This window comes from Callithrix jacchus, chromosome 17, assembly GCF_049354715.1.
Source record: "Callithrix jacchus isolate 240 chromosome 17, calJac240_pri, whole genome shotgun sequence".
NCBI lineage: Eukaryota > Metazoa > Chordata > Mammalia > Primates > Cebidae > Callithrix > Callithrix jacchus.
This window is the reverse complement of record NC_133518.1, coordinates 45,235,702-45,248,131: the sequence shown is the minus strand read 5'-3', so window position 1 is coordinate 45,248,131 and position 12,430 is coordinate 45,235,702. Positions and strand designations below refer to the sequence as shown.

The 12,430-nt window shown below is 41.5% G+C and overlaps 1 long non-coding RNA gene across 1 annotated transcript in view; it reads left to right on the top strand.

Moving 5' to 3' along the window:
* LOC144580022 (uncharacterized) overlaps nt 1-12,430 on the top strand; it is a 203,286-nt gene that overhangs the window by 106,453 nt on the left and 84,403 nt on the right. The window contains exon 2 of the long non-coding RNA XR_013528901.1: nt 4,628-4,738. This is a non-coding gene — a long non-coding RNA (uncharacterized LOC144580022). The remainder of the gene's footprint in view (nt 1-4,627; nt 4,739-12,430) is intronic.

Here is a 12,430-nt window from a genome sequence, read left to right as displayed (position 1 = left end):
TAAGTGACTATTGTGACCCATATTCTGAACTGGGCACTAAGAATTAAAAAACCAACCAACCAACCCAAACCAGACAGCTGCAGCCTTCCCTTCAAAGACTCTCAGTCCCATGGTTGAGATAGAAATGGAAATATAATTGTAAGCAGTTATAAAACAACTTTATTAAGCCATAACAGGGTGCCTGGGGAGGGATGCCATGGAGTAAACTGTAATTGAAGCAGGTCTTATGGGATGCAGAGGAGTTTTCTCAGGGCACAAAGGGAGAAGGGAGCTCTAGGCAGACATAAAAACCAAAGCATTTGGGGATCTGAACATTGATGGGCAAAGTGAGAAGGGTCTCAGGGCAATGATGCAGCTGGAGGGTGAGGTTGAGAACATGGTCTGGGGCTAATGGTGTAGGGTTTGGTAAGTAGCTGTGTTAAACTGTTTTGACTTCATCTGGAGGACAAGAGACAGCAGGGCTGGGTTTTAAGCACAGAAGCGACCTGAGAAGATCTGAATGTGGAAGGCTCACATGGGCAGTGGCAGGGAGGAGGGTCTGGAGGGGACCTGACTGCAAGGGACTGAGAATCGTTAGGTTCTTTCAATACCAGAGGATGGAAAGCAGAAGTTCCCTAGGAATGGCCTGTTTCTAGACCCCTGGCTGAGGAGAGGTGGCAACAGGACGGCCCATCAAGGTGATGAGGGGCAGACTTCGAAGGCACAGGTTAAGGCTTTGTGGCTGTGTCCTGGGGTAGGCAGATCCTGATGAGGATAAGTCTGCAGCTGAGAAAGTCTGTGGAGGATGAGTGGGTGACCCTGGACCCTTGAGCGAGCCCCCAGCTGAGCCTGCTTCCTAGCATTCAGGCAGGAAAGCAGGTTATTGGCTGCCTTTGGGGTCTCCAGAGGCTTGAGAAGCCTCAAGAGGACCAGCCCATCCAGTCTGCCATTTGTTTCATTCAGTGAACATTAATTGAACACCTACTATATGCTAGGTCCTTTTCTAGATACTGGGATCATGGGACAAGAAAGATGAACAGGTTTTCTACCCTCATGGATGGGCAGTCAAGGAGGAAATTCAGGTAATTAAAGGAGTGATAATGCTGATGCTAATGCTAACATTTGAGTGCTTACTACGGGCCAGGCACAGTTCTAAATGCTTTATAAGAATTAACTTGCTTAAGCCTCAAAGTTTAACCCTTTGAGGTAAGTACTATTATTATACCCATTTTACAGATGAAGTAATTAAAGTCTAGAGTAACTCTTCCGTGTTCTAACAGCTTGTAGATGGCAAGAATTAAGATTTGAATGCAAATGTGTCCTGTGCCAGAGTTTGTGGTCTTAACTATCACATAACATTACCTATCCTTGGGAATGGCTCCAGCATGAACCTCTCCAGGGTGCTCCAATAGCTTTAAACTTTACAAATTCCTTAGCCTGCCCCCAGGCCCTCTGTGATCCAGAGTGAAGTCTCAGCCCCACTCTGTTCCTCTTCACTCTCTGCCCACCACCATTCTGTTCATGGCTCCCCACATCTGCCACGCTGGGGCACACTGCACTGCCTTTGTCGGTACTTTTCACTTGGGAGAGAGTGAGAGGCAAGTGGGTTTGCTTTTCCAGGCCCAGCTCAATTGTCGTATCCCTTGAGGAAGCCCAGCTGACTTCTGCAGGCAAAGTGATTCCTTCCCTGAGCACCAGTGGTGTTGGTTCATCCCTCGATTAAAGCCCATTCTAACAGGCATTATATAGACTTGCCTGTGCTTCTGTCTTCCCCACTGAACTGTCAGTATTTTGAAGGTGAGACAGAGTCTAAGTTATCTCTGTGTCCTCCACAGGTTTAACTAAGGTGCCAAGCAGCACATAATACTAAATGCTAACTGCAGAATTAAATCAAACAACCAGCATAATTTTGCTGAGTACTACCGTGTGCTCAGAAGGATGACCACCCTATCCGCAAAGACTTTATGCACATTAAATTAATTAATTTAATTCTGCCTCCTATTCCACTAAGGACTGTGGTGGATCAGATCCTTGGTGGAGATATGACTATCTTAGCCGTAAGACAACCAAGGCAGAGAAAACAAGTAATTTTCTCATGTTCACACGGCTTGTCTTCTTCACTTTGAAGCATGTCTTGCTCCAAGGTGGCTAGAAGGTATTTGGCATACAGTAGGTACAAAAAAAAGAGATAGGATAAATGAATCTACTTAAAAAGATAATTTAAAATATATTTAGCAGCTACTTGGAAAAAATATCTTAATTGAGCTGGAAAGTGAGTCAAAAAATTCCAAAGTACGTTGGAAAATGCACTTCAGCAGAAGTCTGGAGGATAGAATGGATGGGGCCACAAAATACAAAGGGATTGGGAATTATGGCTTATTTGAACTCCAGATGACAGAACAGTGAAGGTTTTCCTGGAGAGAAGATAGGGCCATGGCTTTGGGAGGACTGAAGAGGTCACGGGGGCTTCCTGGGAAGTTCCTCAGGTGGGCTTTCATGTTAGATGGGTTGAGAAAAGGCAGGAAGGGTGCTCAAAAGCGTCCAGCTCTGGCAGGGCCATGCACCTGGATTTTCTTCCCCTGTTCCCTGAGGGTAGCAGACATGTTTTGTGCTACGCCCAAATCCCTTGGACCTTTTCATCGCAATGTACTCCGCTGATTTTCAACTCCAGCTTAGGAGAGCAGCAGACATGATCTAGGAAGAGCAACAAGGCTGGCAGGAGAGAAAGTGGAAGCAAATCATGTCTAGGCTAGCATGGGCCGCGTGTATATCAAGGGTCAGGCTTTGAGTTTTACTCTGAGATGGAAATGCGGGAGGGGGAGTGAGCAGGGAGGCGTGGTCAATGGGATTATGGGCTGCTACGGGGATTCACACTGTAGTAGTCAATGGTGGAAGTGGGGACACCTGATAGGGGGCCCTCTGTAGTGATCCAGGTGAGAAGGCTTGGTGCTTGGCCCAGTGCAGAGTGATGGAGGTGATGAGAAAAGTGGTTACAGTATGGATGGGTTTAGAAGAGAGCCCACAGGGTTGAATAATTCCAAGGGTTTGGGCCTGAACAAGTGAAAGAATGAAGATGCCATTAACTAAGATGAAAAGACAATGGAAACCACGGGTTTAGGGCTACATTGGACATGTTAAATTTGAGACGCCAGTCATCAAATCCTTACAGCTTCCTGCTAGGAGTTATTACCTACTTTCAACCAACGAGGAACCTGGAATTCATGGAAGAGAAGCTGCTTCCCTGAAGTCGCACAGCTAGTGAGTGGTGGGGATGGGACGTTTTAGGCCTGCTTCACACCAAAGCCCCTTCACCAGCTCCCATGTTTTTCCTACCTGTGGGAAGCTGGCTTTCGTCGTGTTTGTCTTAAACTTCCCTCTCTCAGGCCACTTCTACTCCCAGAGCTCCCACATTGTGGACAGTCCCCTTCTTACAGGACTACTTTTAGTCTCACCCCCTCCTCAGTGGCTTTCCCCATCATCGCTATGAGTTTGAGACTCCACAGTGAGTGTAATTTCTGCTATTTTATGTGCCTGTGGTTGTTTTGTCTGCTTCTCTCCAGCTCATTATTGGTCATGGATTTCTTGTCCTTGGTTCCTGGTTTAGCTCATGAACTCACCCTAATGTTAATGTTTTTCCTCGGGGAAATGCCATTCAGTAGTCTGTTCCTAACCAGCTTCCAGAATGCCCATGAACAAATGAAGGGCATGTGGGAGAGGAGTCAAGCTCATATGCCCCTTTGCCACCTGTTGGCTTCTGTAGAGACTTGATTCTCCCTCTATCTCTGTGTAAAAAGGCTCAGCTATTCTGTCTGGATCTAGAGGCTTTCAAGTCCAAATGTCTCAGTGATGCAAAAGAGAAAAAAAAGTGTTAAATGGCCTCACCTGCCAGTACTCACTGATAGTTACAGAAATCCTCCTGTGTTCGGCTATGATGAATTGCTGAGTTAGTGAGAAGAGGAGCTCTGGGGCCTGTGCCTCTGGGAGACCAGAATTTCTCAGAAGACTGGAAGAGAAGATCACAAGGCAGCAAATCTGAGCGTAAACTAAACGGTATCTGAGACAGATCTCAATCAATTTAGAAAGTTTATTTTGCCAAGATTAAGGAGGTGCTCATGACAGCTTCAGGAGATCCTGATGACATGTGCCTAAGGTGGTCAGGGCACAGCTTGCTTTCATACATTTTAGGGAGGCACGAGACATCAATCTATATGTGTAAGATGTACCTTGATTCAGTCTGGTAAGGCTAAACAACTTGAGGTGGGGGGCAGGAAGGATGGGTTCCAGGTCATAAGTAGATAAGAAACAAAAGGTTATATTTTTCTGAGGCCTTGATCAGCCTTCCACTGAAAATGCAATTTAGTCTGGCTCAGTGAGTCTCGTTTTCACATAAACAGTAGGGCAGAGGAAGCACTCAGATATGCATTTGTCTTGGGTGAGCCTCAGAGGGATGACTTTGAGTTCTCTTTGTCCTTTGTCCACAAGGAATTTCCTTGTGGGCAAATTGTGAGGGAGGTATGTAACTTCTTATCTCTGTAGGTATCTTATTTATGAATAAAATTGGAGGCAGGTTTGCCTGACATAGTTTTCAACTTGACTTTTCCCTTGGCTTAGTGATACTGGGGTCCTGAGATTTATTTTCCTTTCATAGGTACTAGAACGAAAGATGAGGACTGAGGAGCTGGAAGGAGAGATGGCTGATGCTGAGTGCTCAGAGGTGGCTTCTGGAAGAAACAGACTTGAGCTGAGATGGTTCAAACAGGTAGGAGTGAAGGCATTCCAGGCTGGGAGCAGAGCATGAGCAAAGGCAGGGAGTTTCCTGGCAGTGACCATAAGTCCTGAAAACGCTGTGACAGTTTCCCCGGTGAATGGCAGCAGCTCCAGAGTTTGCACACAGGAGGGATTAGGAGGCAATTTTGATGAAGGGGAGTGCGTTTTTATAGCATACACACCGTTTCTTCTTGGACTTTGTGCTGATTAGGAGTGGGAAATAGGGGAAGAGGGTAGAAAAATTTGATGTGGGATGAGGGTGGAGGTGAGGGTCCATGGTTCACAATGTTTCAATACAGTTGTTGCACATTTAAAAATTGTAAAACATACACACACACACACACACACACACACACAGTGTGTTTCAGTGCCTCTACAGAGAAAACCAGATCCAAATGGGACCTGCATATTATGATTGGTGGATATATCTATTTCAAATCTGTACATACCCCCTTTCTTTCTCCTCTTCCCTTGCAATTTATTTTTTGCAGAAACTAGATAATTCTGTGGTGATTCAAACACTCTGGGTTTTGCTGCTTGCACACCAGTGGTGGTGGTTGACGTGCTCTTTTGTCCCCAGTATTTTCTGTAATTTGGTAGTTAGATCTAAAGTCTTGATCAGATTCAGGTTCAGATTTTGGGGATCATTAATTATAAGAGGTGCCGTGTAAGTCCAGTGAAATGTGTGTCTCTTCCTCTTTGTATTGTTGAAGCCATTGCTCATACACTAGATCTGTTATTTCATTAGAGGCTGCAAAATGCTGATTTTCCAATTTTATTGCTCCCTCCACATTTATGAGCTGGAATATTTCCATAAAAAGAAACTTCCTCATATTAACTGTTTGGCTATTCTGAGGTATAGTTTGCATAGATAAGGCAAGATAAATGCTTGATTACCAATTTTCAGAATAATGAGTTGGTTCCTAGCATCCTCCAAAGTTGACCAATGAATTCTTTTGTATCTTTATGATCTCAGATACTTTAATGTATTTGATGCTTTGTTATTTCATGGCTCATGTTGTTCTTATTTGGGAATTAGGAGTTTTGAGTTGGTGGCATAACCACACAGAGATGAGCCGTTGCCAGCTATTCCCAAAATGTGATAATTTGACTCTATGTCCCTAGTAGAATATACCCTATAGACAAAAGGAACTAAAGAAGAGCCTACACTATTTTCATTTGTTATATTATTGTCGGCATTATTAGTATTGCAAATTTAAAACTTTTGCATGTGCCATAGTAGGATAAAGCAGATAAGTAGTTATATAGTATTGGTGCTTTTTGGAACCATGAGTTTGAGCATGGGAGAAAGGAGATATATGGGCAAAAGAAAAAGTGAGGTTAACCTGTCTAGTTCTAAATTTGAATAGGAAGTACTAATAAGGGCTCAATTTATTTTATCTTAAAAAGAAGAATTTCCTAGCTCTGTCCTCCAAAAAAGGTTCAGAAACAATGATTAAACCTGTATCACCAAGCATCACTCTCAAGCACCACGATTATGAGCTCTGAAAAGAATCTTCTAAAAAGAATTTTTTTCTTTTTTTTTTTTTTTTTTTGAGATGGAGTTTCGCTCTTGTTACCCAGGCTGGAGTGCAATGGTGCGATCTTGGCTCACCTCAACCTCCGCCTCCTGGGTTCAGGCAATTCTCCTGCCTCAGCCTCCCGAGTAGCTGGGACTACAGGCGTGTGCCACCATGCCCAGCTATTTTTTGTATTTTTAGTAGAGATGGGGTTTCACCATGTTGACCAGGATGGTCTCGATCTCTTGACCTCGTGATCCACCCACCTCGGCCTCCCAAAGTGCTGGGATTACAGGCGTGAGCCACCGCGCCCGGCCCCTAAAGAGAATTTTTAAAGTTGCAATTAAAAAAAGCAAATCAGAGCAATGACATAGTCATATATGAGCTACACTGAAGGCAAAAAAATATGATAGCGTTGGTAGGAGAAATCCTCTGGCGATACTCAGCAGATAGTGATCCATATAGGTCAAGAAACAAAGCAAGCCAGGCACACCTTGGCCTGTAATCACAGCACTTTGGGAGGCTGAGGCAGGTGGATTTCTTGAGCCTAGGGGTTCAAGACCAGCCTGGGAAACATGGTGAGATCCTGTCTCTACAAAAACCACAAAAAATAGCCTGGTGTGGTGGTGTGTACGTGTAGTCCCAGTTACTTAGGAGGTTGAGGCTGGAGGATTGCTTAAGCCTGGGAGGTCGATGCTGCAGTGAACTATGATCATGCCGCTGCACTCCAGCCAGCCAACAGACCAAGACTCAGTCTTGAGGAAAAAGACTCACTGATAGAACAGTGGATTCCAGGTCTAAGGCAGGAAATGCCTCAGATGATTCAGATCAGAAAGAAGGAAAGCATCAACAATGAATGGAATTGTATCAAAAGTATTTTTAAAAACCCTTAAATTATTACCATCAGGAAAGAAAAAACAATTTTTATATTCTCCATTGGTTAATGGATAAAATGCAGTTGCAAAAAAATTCTAACAGTTGTGGAAACATCAGCTTATGGAAGATAACTGACACATGCAAATGAACCAAGAGCTTCAATTATGTATACTTAGTTCCCCTGATCAACTCTCTTCATCCAGCTTCCTAACAGCATTTTTATGGCAGCAATCATGGCAGTAAAATCATTTCTCACTTTGCCTTGCGGTTGTTGATTAAGAGTATTGAGCCTTGACAAAAATATTCTAAACAAAACATCTCTGTGAGCCACTCATGACATTTTGGTGGAAAATGACTTTATTCACCTTAATGAGTCTTCTGTTCTTAGTCATAGCACTGTTGATATTTTCCGTGGAATACTGTGTTGGTGGAAAAAAAAGATATTTTCCTCTACATCAGTCCCGAGTTTGAAAACCTAGAGCAGCATCGTCTTATTAAGATAGCACACATCTGTGTGGTAGAGCAAGTTTTCAGAACAACTTCTCATATTGTTAAAAACTGGCCCTAAGTGACAAGTGTTCAAACTGCTAAGTTTTCTATACTAAATTTCAATTAAAAGTTTACCACTTAGAACTCAAGAGCAGATCTTTCACGGTGAGGTATGCTTCATGTGTGTGGCAGGTTCCAGGAATGTCACTGTGTACAAACGGTGGTTCACGTTTTCTGCCATTTTTCCCATCACAGATTTGGCTCACCTGTGCTGGGAGTCTGCACCACTTCTTCCCAGTTGATGCTGATCTTTTCAGATTTACACATCTTGTGAAAATATCTTCACCTGTTGTTTTACCAACAACCACTTTATAAATTGACATGACTTCGTAGACACTAGAGTTATGGTGAACAAAGACTGGTAGAAGGGCCAAATCATTAATATGTGTGTTTTCATAACCATGATCTCTCCTCAGTTCTTAAGTCTGTCTTTTTAACCCACTAAAGCACACTGGTCAGCAGTGCAGCTCACTGAGGGCACTTTTTCCAGTTCAGTGGTCTCTTTTGATGCAAATAGAGATGTGGTCTTATCTACCGTGAAGCTCCTCACCCACTTCATTTTTTCTATTCAAGCTCCAACTTCTGAAACATTTCTGAAATAGACTGAAACCTTTAGGAGAATTTTTCTTTTCTTCTTCTTCTTTTCTGAGACAGGGTCTTACCCTGCCACCTGGGCTGGAGTGCAGTGGTAGGATGTTGGCTCACTGCAGCCTCTATCTCCCAGGCTCAAATGATTCTCCCACCTCAGCCTCCCAAGTAGTCGGGACTACAGGTGAGTGCCATTATGTATGGCTAATTTTTTTTTTTTTTTTTTTTTTTTAGAGACAGGGTTTTGCAATGTTGTCCAGGGTGATTTTGAACTCCTGGGCTCAAGTTTCTTCCTGCCTCGGCCTCCCAAAATGTTGGGATTACAGCCATGAACCACCGCACCCAGCCCAGGAAAACTTCATTTACTTTGATTTAGTTTTTCATTTTATTGCCCTTAATTGAGTCTTCTCTATTTTATGTTGTCAAATTATTTTGTGATTTTTTTTCTTTGAAATTGCATACTTTACTTTTTCAATGTCACTGTGGTAGAGATGGTTTATACCATTATTTTGTATGCTCACCTGTATCTACACTAAAATAAAAGCCACCTCAGCTCACTTTATGGTGTTTTAGAGGGGGCTGCTCACTACCAGTTTACCAGATGTGGTTTGCGCAGAGCTCTGGCTCTTGTAGCTGTTATGGTCACATGGTGGACCTCCAAGTCAACAACACATCTGTCACAGTCCCCGTGGCTCACTGCTCCTCTGAATTTGCCTCAATAGCTTCATATTTTCACTGGTTACAGACTTGCACTTCAGACAGCCTATTCTTTTTTTTTTTTTTTTTTTTTTTTTTGAGACGGAGTTTCGCTCTTGTTACCCAGGCTGGAGTGCAATGGCGCCATCTCGGCTCACTGCAACCTCCACCTCCTGGGTTCAGGCAATTCTCCTGCCTCAGCCTCCCGAGTAGCTGGGATTACAGGCACGTGCCACCATGTCCAGCTAATTTTTTGTAATTTTAGTAGAGACGGGGTTTCACCATGTTGACCAAGATGGTCTCGATCTGTTGACCTCGTGATCCACCCGCCTCGGCCTCCCAAAGTGCTGGGATTACAGGCTTGAGCCACCGCGCCCGGCCCAGACAGCCTATTCTTAACCACCAATCCATGTTCCGAGTTGAAAACATAATGTTAAAATTACTATACTGTAAAAAAGGAAATTAAAAATAACTGAAAACCCCAGACCTTCTGGTTTCTTAGTGTTTGAGAACAGTTTGCTGTGGTGGAAAGTGGAAAAGTGCCCAGTGATTTGTAAACACAGCATGTGATCGGGGCAACAATAGCAAGCAGCTGAAGAGATCTGGGAGGCCCATGGGTTTTTATGTAGTAAAAGTGAAAATAAAACTGGTTTCTAAGTTGGCAGACTCCTTTTCAGATCATTTCAGGGAATTGCTGAGAAAACATATGCCCTGCCCTGCCCAGCCCAGCCCAAGCCTGTGGCTGACACACTGGCCAGATTTGTTTTTGCTGCAGTTGCACGCTTGTTTGCTTTAGAAGGCGTCTGCTTTCCCCATAACTGAGAGAATGGAATTGTTCCACGTGTAGATGCACATACCACTTTGTTGTCTAATCTGTGGAAAAAATGACACAGATCAACAGAAATCAGTGGGATTTTAGTGATTTTACTTGCATATATAACATGAATATATATATATATATATATACTTTATATATATGTACATATACATGTATAATATGAACTTTATTTTGGAATTTGCTTAAAACACAGGTTCAAAATGATAAAGATAATCTCACTGTTAAAGCTTAAACAATACAAAACTGTATAAATGGAAAATTTAAAATTACTCACTACTCTTACTCCCACCACCCTCCCATTCCACTCCCTAGGATTAAGAACTATTAACAACTTGCTTTTTATTTTTCCAATTTTTCTTTCTCTTCCAGTTTTTTTTTTTTTTTTTTTCTTGAGACGGAGTTTCGCTGTTGTTACCCAGACTAGAGTGCAATGGCACGATCTTGGCTCACTGCAACCTCCACCTTCTGGGTTCAAGCAGTTCTCCTGCCTCAGCCTCCTGAGTAGCTGGGACTACAGGCGCGCACCACCATGCCCAGCTAATTTTTGTATTTTTAGTAGAGACAGGGTTTCACCTTGTTGACCAGGATGGTCTCGATCTCTTGACCTCGTGATCCACCGGCCTTGGCCTCCCAATCTCTTTCAGTTTTTTTAATGGCATATACAAACACATCAAAATATATCATTTTTAACTTAAAAATAAATATAGGATGATATTATTTTGCAGTTTCCTTTTTTTTTAAACTCAGCAATACATCTTGGACAATTCTTTTTATTGTCTCATTTATATCAATGTACCATAATTTAATTACTCCTTTATTCATTTACACTTATTTTCAACTTTCCACTATTACAAAAAAATCCCCTATTGAACATACTTTGTATATATGTCCTTGTGTACTTTTGTGCATTGTTTTGTGGAGCAGAGTGAAATTGAAATTGCTGAGTCAATGGGCTTACACATTTAAAAAGTGAATGGATGCCACTGGATTGTCTTCTAAAATTGTATTTATTTATGTCTCCATGAGCAAAGAATGAGAGCATTCTTTTACCCAAACTCTTGCCATCTGTAGTTACCATCCATTTAAAAAAATCTTCTCAATCTGATAAAAGAAAATGACATTTTGTTATTTTAATTTGCCTATTCATTTAGAAGGCTGAATATATTTTCATATGTTTATTAGTAGTGGTTTTCAGCAGGGGATGATTTTATACCCGGGGGACATTTGACAATACCTGGACACTTTTTTTTGATTGTTATAACTGGCTAGAGGGGGCTGATGGCGATGATGATGGAGGTGGTGCACAAGCTCAGAAATCCTGGTTTATTAGCTATTTGTGTTTTTTTCTGTGGACTGCTTGCTGATTGTCTTTTTGTTGGAAACTCTTCATATTTTAGAGATGTTTTCCTTTGTTTATGGTATATATTACCAACATTTTCCTTATTTGATATTCTGTTTTTGATGTGCTGGAGAATTAAAAAATTTTAAAGTAGACATATATACTTGTCTTTTTCATTTACACTGATATTATTGCTTTATTCTAAATAAAAGAGCAATACATGGTTGTAACAAAAAATTTGGAAAATGCAGTGAAGTATAAAGAATCATTAATATTTTTTCCTAGTTTTATTTGTTTTCCTTAGCTTTACTGAGGTATAATTAATGAATAAAATTGGTATATATTGAAGGTATACAACATGTTTAGATACACTGTGAAATTATTATACAGTCACACCAATTACATATCCATCACCTCATGCAGTTACCTTTTCTTGTGTATGTGATAAGAACATTGAAGGTTTATTCTCTTAGTAAATTTCAATACTATAATACAGCATCATTAACTATAGTTACCATGCTGTCCAATAGCTCTCCAGAACTTACTCATCCTGCATAGCTGAAACTTTGTACTCTTTGACCAACATATCCCCATTTTCCCTTCCCCACTAGCTTCTGGTAATGCCATTCTGTTCTCTGCTTTGATGACTTTTTTAGTTTCCACATATAAGTGAAATGCAGTATTTGTCTTTCTGCGTCTGGCTCATTTCAGTTATAATGTCCTCAAGATTCACCCATGTTGTTGCAAATGACAGAATATCCTTATATTTTAAGGTTGAGTAATAGCCCATTGATAATCTCATGGAATTAAAAGTTAAAAAAAAAAAGCAAAAAATGTCCCATTGTGTATACTTGCCACATTTTCTTCATTCATTCATCCATTGATGGACACCTAGGTTGCTTCCATATCTTAGCTATTGTGAAGTGTTACAGTGAGTATGGGAATGTAGACATCTGTTCAAGAAACTGATTGCATTTCCTTTGAATACATACCCAGACTGTTGGGTCTGGTGGGAATTTATATTCCCACCAGCAGTTTGCAGAGTGTACCTTTTCACCACATCCTTGCCAATATTTGTTATCTTTCGTCTTCTTGATAATAGACATTTTAACAGGTGTGAGGTAATATCTCATCGTGGTTTTAGTTTCCCCAATGAGTAGTGATGTTGAACATTTCTTCATATATCTGTTGGACATTTGTATGTATTCTTTAGAAAAATGTCTATTTGGATTCTCTGCTTATTTTTAAATCAGATTATGTACTTATTTATTTTGTTTT